Source organism: Podarcis liolepis (genome assembly GCF_965112155.1).
Source record: "Podarcis liolepis genome assembly, chromosome: 15".
NCBI lineage: Eukaryota > Metazoa > Chordata > Lepidosauria > Squamata > Lacertidae > Podarcis > Podarcis liolepis.
The window spans coordinates 4,591,377-4,604,890 of NC_139566.1; the positions used below are offsets into that span (position 1 = coordinate 4,591,377).

A 13,514-nucleotide genomic window follows, 5' to 3' on the forward strand; every position below is an offset into this window, starting at 1 on the left:
CTTGGGCCAGTCACACTTCTCTGAAGTCTCTCAGCCCCACTCACCTCACAGAGTGTTTGTTGTGGGGGAGGAAAGGAAAGGAGAATGTTAGCTGCTTTGAGACTCCGTCGGGTAGTGATAAAGCGGGACATCAAATCCAAACTCTTCTTCTTGGCCGGTGCTCCCGCTCTGAGCTCTGCTTCCCAGCACCCTTAGCAATCTGGAGGGGCCAGTGTCCTTTGAGGGAGAAGATGTGCTTCACCTGCGATTGCAACATCCTGTGTGTTCGTAGCTGCAGAGCCATAGGTCCTAAAGGAGGGTTGAGTCAAGAAAATGCCCCAAATTCCTTTAAAAGGAACGCGAAGAACATTACCCAAGGTGAACCCGAGTTAAAAGAAAGCGAAGCGTAGCCTTGAAAGGAGGAGGAGGCTGACAGGACATGAGATTTATTGGAACACATGACATTGCAGTCGGATGGAGTCTCAGTGGTGAGGAATGTTCAGCCCCAAAAGTGGAGGTGGACCATACTTAGCCAAATTAGTGATGCTTCACCAAAGTATTTGCTCCAATTGCAGAGAGAGAAACTGTATAAAAGGGCTCAGCGCGTAGGGCTTTTCCACCAGAGCTTTTGAAGATCTCCTCTCTTCGGCTGCTCAGCTTCTTCAGCTTTTGGTAAGCTCCTTTTAAGTAAATTGATTTGTAATCTAAACCACAGAGCCTAGGGCTTGCCGATCAGAAGGTCGGGGGTTCGAATCCCCGCGACGGGGTGAGCTTCTGTTGCTCAGTCCCTGCTCCTGCCAACCTAGCAGTTCGAAAGCACATCAAAGTGCAAGTAGATAAATAGGTATCGCTGCAGCAGGAAGGTAAATGGCGTTTCCGTGCGCTGCTCTGGTTCGGCAGAAGTGGCTTAGTCATGCTGGCCATATGAACCAGAAGCCGGCTGCGGACAAATGCCAGCTCCCTCAGCCAGTAAAGCAAGATGAGCGCCACAACTCCAGAGTCGTCCTTGACTGGCCTTAACAGTCAGGGGTCCCTTTACCTTTAAATTGATTCATAGACCAGGGAAGGTAGGAAGTGATAGACCATGGGCAGTGCTTTGTTCCTGGGGGGACGCAGGGGGACGCATACCCCTAAACATTTTGTGAATCTAAAGGGAGAAGAAATTGTTAGTTTCTTCTCTAACATTCTGAATCGTCACTTCCATTGCTGCCCCCGATGGGGGCCTCATTTCCAGTCACTGTGTTTCCTGAGTCTCAGACGGAATGAGAGTACCCTAAATATTTTTTTACGATAGAAGCACAGACCATGAGGCAGATATTTATTGGGGGCTTTTCTTTTCAACATGCCTTCCTACTTAGTTCCACTGCCGCTGGCAGTGTTTTGGCTCAGACAGAAATTTCTCTTCTAAGAGGGCTTTTGAGAAGTGGAGCTGGCACTTTGGTGAACGGAGTCTGATGAGGGTGAAGAATGAGGATCTCTTCCTCCTAAGAGATCACAGAAGGCAAGGGGGAGATCTGCTAGGATTCTGTGTGGAAGAGCAGGTGTATGGCATGAGAGCACCCCTGGATCCACTTTTCCAGCCTTGCACTTTTTGGGGTGAGGCAGGTCTGGCAGAGAGAGATGCTCACCTCAAACTCTGGGAAGGGAATCCCATTCCTGGCTGAGCCCCGTGCCCTTGAGGTGTTGCCAAACTAAAACTCCCGTCTCCCCTGGCATTTGGCCATGCTGGCATCGGGGCTGCTCGGAGTTGTAGTTCCATAAGTTACGGAAGGCCAATGCCTCCCCTCCCTGCTGTTGGGTCAAGGCTCTTCTTGGTGGTCTAAAGGAAGAGGAAGCTTCTTGGAAGCCCAGCCTGAGAAGAACGCTGGATTTCAGCACAGACAGAGGAAGAAAGGAGAACAGTCACAGAGAGCTGGCCTTAGGGTTTTTTATCCCAATAATAATAATAATAATAATAATAATAATAATAATAATACTTTTCAGTTACTACCTGTCCTTGTTTAAAATAATGCCCAACCATCAAATACTTTTTCATCTGTTTGGCAATCTGAAGACTAATGACTAATTTCCCTCTGTTTCGACATATTTGTGAACATATTCTTGAAATTGATTTATTTCAGATTCCCCAACATTCCTCCAAGATGTCCAGTGTCAACATTGGAGTAAGTCTTATGATTCCCATGCCACAACCCAGGATACTACGCCCTGGTTCGACAACTCCATTTTTTTCAGGTTTTCGGCCCCAGTTCTACTTCCGAATGTAAGAGGCTTTCGACAGTGGACCAAGCGCCCTCAGAAGTTTGTGGACTCTGCTTCATTGGAGATTTTTAAGCAGAGGCTTGATTGCTTTTCCTGGAGTTGGACTGGAATTACCTTTGGGTAATTCCAACTCTACAATTCTATGATTCTACAATTCTATGATTCTGCACCACAACAAATTTAAAATGTGTTTCTTAGGAGAAAGTGTGTATAAAAATGAGTATATTAGTGAAAAGAACACACAATAATCATGCAAGATTTTAGCTAAGGTTTCTGTTATTTATTCAAGCCATCAATTCTAGCATGTGGGGGCCACCTTATCTAAATTATATAATTTGGTATTTGAACTATTGATATTAATATATTACAAATTGGTACTGTTGTAACAAGCCTATTAATGGATTGTAATTGAAAAATAATAAAAATTATTATCAAAAAAGAAGAAGTAATATATACAGAAGTTTCTCGTGTTTTGGTGATCTTGGCCGGACCATCGGCCTCTGGGTTGATTTCTGTTCCTTGTGGCTGAGGATTCACTTCTGGAATACTACAAGGGCTACTCATGTATTGAGGAAAAAATCCTATCCCTGACTTTACGAACCCTACTGTAAAGAGTCCAAAATACTTATCCTAAAAGAAGGGCCCCAGTCTGAAAAGTGATGTGGCAAACCTGGATAGAGATTATGCTCTCAGGGGCCAAAAAGTCAGAGGTGCTCCTGCCTGGGACGTGTCCTGGTCCTCAGGTGGGTTTTGAAGCAGCCGGGTCATGGCAAAGTGATGTCTTTGCCCCCAGAAGTGCTCAATGTCTTAGAGAACTGCCAAGCTGACTGCAGATCCCAGAAGAAGGTTGCAGGAGAGGCCATATTGCGCATTGAGGCTGCTGCTCAGGTGCAGAACAGACACAGGGAGCCCACCTGTCAAGCTCGCTGCCGCCCCCAAACCCACTCCCATCAACAAGACACATCTGTGACACTGCACTGAAGCTTTAACAGTGGACTTCCTGGGAGTTTAATGGACTTCCTGGAAGCTGGTCTTTGGGATATCACTGATGGGGGGTCAGGACACGAGTCATTCACACATCACAGGACATGGGTTTGGGGTGAGGCTTTGGGGGTTTTGGTGACGGTGGACCAAGTTCCAGGAAGGCAGAAGACAAGACACATCTGTGATGCTGCAGTGAAGCTTTAATAGAGGAGAAGAAAGGAGGGAACCTTCTCTGTGGTGAGCAGTTTAAGCGGGAGAAGAAAAATAAATAGATCCCATTCCGAGTAAAGAGCACATTCACTATTGAGGTGATACAGATTGTGAGAAAACAAAATATCTCTAAAGAGAGTTGGTCCATCACAAGGAAGGAAGGAAGGAAGGAAGGAAGGAAGGAAGGAAGGAAGGAAGGAAGGAAGGAAGGAAGGAAGGAAGGAAGGAATAATGGTTGGTTCTCCCCAGACTTCCCTTTTGTCCTGGCCCAGATGGCTAAAAAGTTCCCAGTTAGGAACTCCCTGGAAGATGTTCAGATCCTGAGGCTCTCCTTATTCAGACTCAGAGAACGGAGGGTTGCTGGACATAAATGGAGGAAGAAGGGAGATGTGCAAAGGAACAGTCAAGGGCAACTGAGCAAAGGTGAGGCATTGGCAGCTGCAGGTGTCAGAAAAGATCAGCACCTGAGACCATCTTTGCTTAGGATCCCGGATGCTCATCATTCCTGACTTCCTGCCCAGAAAAGAAAGCAAATCATATCCAGGTTTGTCATCTCAGTTTTCCGCTTGGACCTTCCCTTTAGGATGGGGAATGTGGACGATTCTCAGTTGGGTCCATATTGTGAGTGACACTGAAACTCTGCCTTCTCTTCAGAACATGAGGTCACCTGGAGCGTCCAAGGAGGCAGCAGAAGGGAATCCTCAGAGAGGAAGAGGTTAAACCTGGATACAGTGGTATCTCGGGTTACATAGGCTTCAGGTTACAGACTCTGCTAACCCAGAAATAGTGCTTCAGGTTGAGAACGTGGCTTCAGGATGAGAACAGAAATTGTGCTCCGGCCGTGCAGCAGCAGCTGGAGGCCCCATTAGCTAAAGTGGTGCTTCAGGTTAAGAACAGTTTCAGTGAAATTACTCATCTCCATATCTAATGGTGCACGAAACCCGAGGTACCAGTGTATCAAATATTCCTGATGGAATGGTGAAAGTCATAATAACAGGTTGATCCATGTCTGGCTCTTGCAGCTCCAGTTCGTAGATGACAATGGACATCTTGGAGGAAACTTTGAAATCTGAAATGAGACATTTTCATACATACTGTCAGAAATATGTGGATTCCTAAAGAAAGAAGAGTTTGAATTAACGTTGTTTAATTGTTGTAGCCTGGCCTGGGATATTAGGCTGAATGAGGCATAAGGAATTCAATAAGGATTTTGAAATAGGAAATGCCGAAAGAATCTACCTCCCCTCCCCACCATTTTGACCTTTCTTCGCTTTTCTTCTCAACTATAAAGACCCCCAAACTGCAAACGTTCTTTATATGAGACTTGCTGCTGCAATCCCTTGATCATTAGGGCTGCCCTTTTCCACTCTCCAATAGATTTTTTGAGGTCAGGAGACCAGATCTCTACGCAGCATTACATTCAGTAGACAGGGAGCTCCTTTTCATGCGTCCGACCATGGGTTCATCTAGCAGAGGGCTGTCCCTCGAGTAGGAATGGGGAACGCTTTGAATCTGAACTGCAAATCTCAGCAGAAACGAACAGCTGAGGAAATGCTTCCTTGGCAAGGCACCCTCTGTAATCAAAGGTGACGAGCTGCCTGCCAGAGACTGAGCTGTTATGTATCCTTACTATTGCTTTTAAAGGTGTAGATCATGCCTGAGAAGCGCTAATGAGTGCACCGACTAATTAGCAAGGGAAACCAGCCAGATGGGTAGGAGCATCAAACTCCATTGGCAGAGCCCATGTCTTGCAAACAGAAGATCAACCCCCAGCAGCATCTCCAGGTCGGACTGGGAGGACTGGAGACAAGGCTGACGTTGGGCTCCCATCCCCAAACACGCCACGACTCTTGCTTGAAAGGAAGAAAGGCGGATAAAATCATGATATGGAATTGTGAAAACAATGACGACAAGAGGCAGGACTATGAGGATGTGGAAAATGCTTTGGAATTCAGACCGTGGGAAGTCAAAAAAACCAAGATTACTATTTGGAAGACAGTTGGACTTTTTTATTTTAGTTTTTTATCTTTATTGGATCGGATTTGATATGTTAATTGGATGTTCTTATTGGAAAATTAATAAACACTTTTTAAAAGAAGAGGAAGGAAGGAAGAAAAGCATCTTTATTCAGGCTATTAGCGCAAGCGTAGAAGTGAATACATGAGGAAGGGAGCAGGTTCATAACTGAACAGAAGCTATGGAAATGTCCCGACAGTTGACACGCACACCGGCAGGCTTTTAAGGATGATACTCGCAAAACAATTTTTCTGCTGTCTGTGCATCTGGGCAGCTTTGTCTGATTCCAGCTGTTTCTCCGTGACAAGCCTGCGTCCTGCCTGCCACCCCTTTCTGACCCCTCATTCTGGTCAAACTCCTTCTCCCCAATTAACAGACCCTCCTACAGTCCTGCAGACTGAGCTGCCTTCCCAGGATCTCTGTAAAAATTCATCTCACGGTTGCATAGGGAATGCCTCTCATCCTTCCCTTTGCCCTGGCCCAGCCGGCTAAAAACGGCCCCAGCCGGGAATCCTCAGTGGAAGATGTGCAGCTCTTGAGGGTTGCTTGGCGCAAATGGAGGAAAGATACACAGTCAGCAGAGCTAGAAGGAAGATTTGTAAGGAAAGAGTCATGTGGGACAGAGCAAAGATGAGGTGTGGGCGGCTACGGATGTCAGAAAAGATGGCATCCCTGTCATCGCGTAGACCTGGCTGGCCTCCGAGATTACGAACCATCTCCAGGTTTGTTATTTCAGTTTCCAGCTGGGGGCTTTCCTTTAGGGTGGGGAACGTGGGCTATTCTAGGATCCATATTCTGAGTGACATTAAAACTGCATTCTCTTCTAAACATGAGAACATCTAGGATATCCAATTAAGCAGCAGAAGCAAATCCTCAAAACTTCATGACGTCATCAGCCAACATTCGAAAACGAAAAGAAAAGAAAATTGGTCCAATGTCTGGCATCATCGGCGCCTTAAGGGTGAATCCCTTGCTGACAGTGGACATCTTGGAGGAGTCTTGGAGAACCTGAAATGAGAACATTTTCAAGGATACTTTCAGAAAGATGTGGATTCCCATCGAAATAAGTGTAAGTGTTTAATGTTGTAGCCTGCCCAGGGACGCAAGGGAAAGGCATGGGTGACAGGTTAAATAACAATTTTAAAAAGAAGCTAAGAAGAGCTGGCTGGATCAGACACAGGAAATCTCTGGTGATTTCCGGAACTTTTGTTCAGAAACATGCTGCCTCCAATCGTGGAGGGGAAAGCATAACCATGGTGGCTGGTAGCCAGCAATACCCCTCTCTTGCATGAATTTGTCCAAACCTCTTTGAAAGCCACCCAAATTGCTTACCCTCGCCACCTCATGTGGGAACAAGTTCCACAGTGGGTGAAGAGGTACTACTTTCATTTTCCAAATCTTCCAACGTCCAGGAATTCTAGTCCATCTATTCAGCTTCTCCCTGCCCTGCCTAGTTTTATAAACTTCCATCATGTGCCTCGTACTCCCCCTTTTTCTAAACTGAACAGTTCCAAACGCTGCACCCTTCCTTCATACAGGACTTGCCCTTTCATCCAAGAAAGGGTCAGTGTGGCTGGAACAAGGCATCCCCACCCAGAATGAGCATCAGCAGTCCAGTTGAAATGCAAAATGGGCAAAGGTGACAATGGCCAGAGCAGCTTTCTCCAGAAAGTGCGGAAACTGGTGGAAAGCTGGCGGAAAAGCCATACATTGTGCGCCCTTTTAGACGGTTTCTCATGAGAGTTCAAGCAAACCATTTGGCGTGGTGCCACTAATTTGGCTAAGTATGCCGCACCTCAATTTCCTCTAGATTTCCCTGGATGTTCCAAGCCACCTTCCCACATTCAGCATTACATTCAGAAGGCAGGGAGCTCCTTTCAATGCATCTGACCATGGGTTCATCTAGCAGAGGGTTGTCCCTCGAGCAGGAATGGGGAACGCTTTGAATCTGAACTACAAATCTCAGCAGCTGCAGGAAGCAGAGGAGACGAGGGCTGTAGTTTGGCCATGTCTGGAGGGCCAGAGGTTCCCCACCTCTCTTCACCAGAAAGAAGGATTCCCTTTCCAGGGTTTCAGGGGAGCACCTGGCTCTGCCAGACCTGCCTCATGCAAGAAAGGGTCAGTGGGGCTGGAACAAGGCAGCCCTGCATAGAGTGAGCCTCAAAAACCCAGTTCAGATGCTCCATGGGCAGCAGGTGTGACCATGGCCAGAGCAGCTTTCTCCAGAAAGACAGGGAACAGGGACACTAGGCAAGGTTTTGCGTGGCGATTCCCGCCTCCCACCATTTGAAATAAAGACACAGGACCCCATTATTTTAGGTTAATGGGCAAAAATTGGCCACAACTTTATTGGTTACAGGTAAGAGTGGTATTGGCTTAGGCATTGGTCCTATCAGAATATCCGGCTTCAGCCTGTCAGCATGAAAACCGGAAATGATTAACCCCAGCAGGAGGAGTCCTGCGATGCACATCAACTAGGAACTCCCCCGGGGTCACCGCTCGGGGGTGTGCCTTAGGCCCTGGCCTCCATAGGTTTTGGACGAGGCAACGCCCCCCAGAATCCTTTACCGGACTACCCTTAAATATTTGGGGGGGGTGATGGCGCTCCCCCCCCAACACATCTACATAGTAATACTCTTACCAATGCCTAACCGCCAGAACCAAAGACGTTGTGACGATTTGCTACGAGGTAGGCGAAAAACCCAATGGCCAGTGCCAATTCGCCAAGTGGGAAAAAACCCTACCAGGCCCCTCAACGGCGACCAACCGAAGTCCATAGCAAGGTCAGAATGAAGACCTAAAGGGTGGGTGGGTGGGAATCAGCTGCGTGGTCGAAAGGGGGAGATCCTGGGCTGTACCAGCCTTAAATGACCCAGGCCACGCCCCCAGAGCCAGCTGATTGGCTGGCTCCGGGGCTGACACGGCCCGAGGATTCCCCTGGTCGCGCAGGGCTGAAAGCCAGCCAATGCGCGTGTGTTGGGGGCGTGAGCCCGCAAGACCACCTCCTCCTGATGTTGGAAGTGGCTTTGCAAAACCACTCAGGACCACGGCCACAGTCTAAGCATCCCAGAGGCAGGCATCCTTGAATACTGCACACCTGCTCTTTGAAACACAGTCCAAAGTAATCCGGAGCTGGGCATCTCCCTCATCCCAGTTCTGATCTCTTAGGCGGAAGACATCCTCCTTCTTCGCTCCCATTGCACTCTGCTTCAGATTTCTAAACGCCCAAAAGTCAAAATTTGTGTAGATTTTTCTCTTGAGCTCTAAAAAAGGCCAGGGGCACAACCCACTGGATCGTGTGATTTGAGTGTCTCTTCCCAGAACAGATCCCAACTCAATCTCTGCTCCATGGTCAAACAATCACTTCCTTCCCTGCTCTAAGAAGTCATTCAGTTGAAAACTTACCAGTCATTGATTGATTGTGTTTGACTAAAAGCCATTACAAATTCAATTACAGATCCAGCAAGTCAATTAAAACCCGATAAAATAAAATCCAGAGATGTACATCCATTTACAATAAGTCAAATTAAGGAATCGCCTGCACAGAACTTACCAAGTGTGGGAGAAGCTCTGCGGCAGATGAGAGGAGATCTTCCAAGGCGCTGTTGGAAAAGTCGTACGTGGTGAGCCCTTTTATACAGTTTCTCCCGAGAGTTCAGGCAAACAGTTTGGCGTGGCGTCACTCATTTGGCTAACTATACACCCACCTAAGTTTACTCTAGATTTTGGCAGAATGTTCCTGGCCATCTTCCCACACCATCTAACCCATTCTACGTTCCAAAATGTTGCCTTTCATGTCAGGTTTCTCCTTGGATCAGGTCACTGTTTTGCTTTATTTTGGCTCAGCTTCACCTTGGGTGAAGCTGTGCTTCAGTGTTCTTCATGTTCCTTTTAATGGAATTTGGGGCGTTCTCCTGGATCATATTTGGAGCATTAATCATGGCTGCTACCTGCAGACTTCATCTTTAAAACACATTTGAAGCACCTTTTCCCCTTCACAGAACTCTGGGCACTGTATATCATTAAGGGCGCTGGGAACTGTAGCACTGTGAGTATCAAATGAGTCTTGTGATATGAGGAAGTGTTAGACAAAGTTTAAATTAGATATAGAAAAATATTAATAAGAAACTGTGTAAAAAAAACTAGGTAAGAAAATTTGAATGCAAAATAGTACAATGGGTTTAGTCGGACGTTTCTTTTCTTTTACTATTTTTTATTCTATATGTAATTAGGTTCTTTTTTCTTATAGAATGTTTGTACTGTATGTTTGTTTTGTGTGTGTTTTAAGATATTTTCTTGTTTAATAAAGTTTATATATTAAAGAGAGAGAGAGTGACTTCAGAAACTCTCAGAAATTGCCATGAAAGCTACATTTAAAGGTATCCATCTTTTTGGTACATGCTATCCATTTAATACTGGGACGTGGGTGGCGCTGTGGGTTAAACCACAGAGCCTAGAACTTGCCGATCAGAAGGTCGGCGGTTCGAATCCCCGCGATGGAGTGAGCTCCTGTTGCTCGGTCCCTGCTCCTGCCAACCTAGCAGTTCAAAAGCACATCAAAGTGCAAGTAGATAAATAGGTCCCGCTCCGGCGGGAAGGTAAACGGCGTTTCCGTGCACTGCTCTAGTTTGCCAGAAGTGGCTTAGTCATGCTGGTCACATGACCCGGAAGGTGTACGCCGGCTCCCTTGGCCAATAAAGCGAGATGAGCGCTGCAACCCCAGAGTCGGCCACGACTGGACCTAATGGTCAGGGGTCCCTTTACCCTTTACCTTTCTCCATTTAATAGAGCAGAACCAGAGTTCAAAATTCATCTTGTCTCTAGCAATGGGGTTCAGCTCATCCCTAAGCTGCCTTTACCAACTGCATTTGGAGGAAACTGGTGGGGGTGGCAGAAAATCCCAAAAGTGGATTAGATAAATCTGGGTTTATCAAGGTGAGGCTGAGGGAATGGGTATCCCTGACTGAGATGAATGAAATGCCTTGCCGAATCAAAATGATAATATCTATTGTGGTTGGAATTGCTATTTGTGAGTCTCCTTATAAGTACGAAGCTTTTGGAGTCCTCTGGAAGCTCACTGCTGCTGTGAGCCAAAGACATTTGCAGAATCTGGAACGTAAAAGCTTTGCTCAGGTGTTTAAAAGCCTTGAGGGTTGAAGCAGAGAGAGCAAGCAAATTGTAGAACACGTTGTGTCCCTTCAGCTCTATTGATGGAGAACATTCACTACTCAGAGCCAAAATCCTTGGTCAAACCCTGAATTATAGTCCAATTGGTCTCTTTAATTTCAGGATATGAAAGAGCTAAATAGGACACACAACCTCCCTCACTGTTGCAATTAATTGATTCCAGATACAACAAAGGAGATTCTGATTAAACATCAGGAAAAACACTCTGGCAGTAAGAGCTGTTTGACAGTAGAAAATATTTTTTTTAAAAAAAGGAAAGTCTGGGCAGAACCAACCACCAGTCTTCCTTCCTTCCTTCCTTCCTTCCTTCCTTCCTTCCTTCCTTCCTTCCTTCCTTGTGCTTGACCACCTCTCTTGAGAGATATTTTGTTTTCTCACAATCTGTATCACCTCAATAGCGAATGTGCTCTTTACTCGGAATGGGATCTATTTATTTTTCTTCTCCCGCTTAAACTGCTGACCACAGAGAAGGTTCCCTTCTTTCTTCTCCTCTATTAAAGCTTCAGTGCAGCATCACAGATGTGTCTTGTCTTCTGCCTTCCTGGAACTTGGTCCACCGTCTCCAAAACCCCCAAAGCCTCACCCCAAACCCATGTCCTGTGATGTGTGAATGACCCATGTCCTGACCCCCCATCAGTGATATCCCCAAAGACCAGCTCCCAGGAAGTCCATTAAACGCCCAGGAAGTCCACTCTTAAAGCTTCAGTGCAGTATCACAGACGTGTCTTGTTGATGGGAGTGGGTTTGGGGGCGGCAGCGAGCTTGACAGGTGGGCTCCCTGTGTCTGTTCTGCACCTGAGCAGCAGCCTCAATGCGCAGTATGGCCTCTCCTGCAACCTTCTTCTGGGATCTGCAGTCAGCTTGGCAGTTCTCTAAGACATTGAGCACTTCTGGGGGCAAAGACATCACTTTGCCATGACCCACCTGAGGACCAGGACACGTCCCAGGCAGGAGCACCTCTGACTTTTTGGCCCCTGAGAGCATAATCTCTATCCAGGTTTGCCACATCACTTTTCAGACTGAGGCCCTTCTTTTAGAATAAGGATTTTGGACTCTTTATGGTAGGGTTCGTAAAGTCAGGGATAGGATTTTTTCTCAAAACATGAGTAGCCCTTGTAGTATTCCAGAAGTGAATCCTCAGCCACAAGGAACAGAAATCAACCCAGAGGCCGATGGTCCGGCCAAGATCACCAAAACACGAGAAACTTCTGTATATATTACTTCTTCTTTTTTGATAATAATTTTTATTAGTTTTCAATTACAATCCATTAATAGGCTTGTTACAACAGTACCAATTTGTAATATGTTAATATCAATAGTTCAAATACCGAACTATATAATTTAGATAAGGTGGCCCCCACGTGCTAGAATTGATGGCTTGGTTACGTAACAGAAACCTTTGCTAAAATCTTGCGTGATTCTTGTGTGTGTTTTTCACTAATATACTCATTTTTATACACACTTTCTCCTAAGAAACACATTTTAAATTTGTTGTGGTGCAGAATCTTAGAATTGTAGAATCATAGAATTGTAGAGTTGGAATTACCCAAAGGTAATTCCAGTCCAACTCCAGGAAAGGCAATCAAGCCTCTGCTTAAAAATCTCCAATGAAGCAGAGTCCACAAACTTCTGAGGGCGCTTGGTCCACTGTCGAAGGCCTCTTACATTCGGAAGTAGAACTGGGGCCGAAAACCTGTAAAAAATGGAGTTGACGAACCAGGGCGTAGTATCCTGGGTTGTGGCATGGGAATCATAAGACTTACTCCCATGTTGACACTGGACATCTTGGAGGAATGTTGGGGAATCTGAAATAAATCATTTTTAAGAATATGTTCACAAATATGTCGAAACAGAGGGAAATTAGTCATTAGTCTTCAGATTGCCAAACACATGAAAAACTATTTGACTGTTGGGCATTATTTTAAGCAAGGACAGGTAGTAACTGAAAAGTATTATTATTATTATTATTGGTATAAAAAACCCTGAGGCCAGCTCTCTGTGCCTGTTCTCCTTTCTTCCTCTGTCTGTGCTGAAATCCAGCGTTCTTCTCAGGCTGGGCTTCCAAGACGCTTCCTCTTCCTTTAGACCACCAAGAAGAGCCTTGACCCAACAGCAGGGATGGGAAGCATCGGCCTTCCGTAACCTCTGGAACTACAACTCCCAGAAGCCCCGGCAGCCAGCATGGCCAAATGCCAGGGGAGACGGGAGTTTTAGTCTGGCAACACCTCAAGGGCACGGGGCTCAGCCAGGAATGGGATTCCCTTCCCAGAGTTTGAGGTGAGCATCTCTCTCTGCCAGACCTGCCTCACCCCCAAAAGGGCAAGGCTGGAAAAGTGGATCCAGGGATGCTCTCATGCCATACACCTGCTCTTGCACACAGAATCATAGCAGATCTCCCCCTTCCCTGCTCTGATCTCTTAGGAGGAAGAGATCCTCATTCTTCGCCCTCATCAGACTCCATTCACCAAAGTGCCAGCTCCACTTCTCAAAAGCCCTCTTAGAAGAGAAATTTCTGTCTGAGCCAAAACACTGCCAGCGGCACAGGGAATTACATGTAAACCTTTGAAGGTCTCTTCCCAAATCTGATTTCTATGTGTAACTAAGTAGGAAGGCATGTTGAAAAGAAAAGCCCCCAATAAATATCTGCCTCATGGTCTGTGCTTCTATCGTAAAAAAATATTTAGGGGTACTCTCATTCCATCTGAGACTCAGGAAACAGCGTGACAGGAAATGAGGCCTCCATCAGAGGCGGCGCCGGAACAGACAATTCACCGTGCTACAGAAGAAACTAAAAATTTCTTCTCCCTTTAGATTCACAAAATGTTTAGGGGTATGTGTCCCCCTGCGTCCCCCCAGGAAAAAAGCACTGCCCATAGTCA

The 13,514-nt window shown here is 46.2% G+C and overlaps 2 long non-coding RNA genes across 2 annotated transcripts in view; one reads left to right on the plus strand and one right to left on the minus strand.

The window, feature by feature from the left end:
• LOC310694389 overlaps positions 1–2,624 on the plus strand; it is a 56,043-nt gene extending 53,419 nt beyond the window's left edge. Inside the window, exons 3-4 of the long non-coding RNA XR_014519650.1 lie at positions 561–651; positions 2,100–2,624. This is a non-coding gene — a long non-coding RNA (uncharacterized lncRNA). The remainder of the gene's footprint in view (positions 1–560; positions 652–2,099) is intronic.
• The window catches only part of LOC310694444, a 39,363-nt gene that overhangs the window by 8,331 nt on the left and 17,518 nt on the right, over positions 1–13,514 (minus strand). The gene's annotated exons all lie outside the window — the stretch shown is intronic.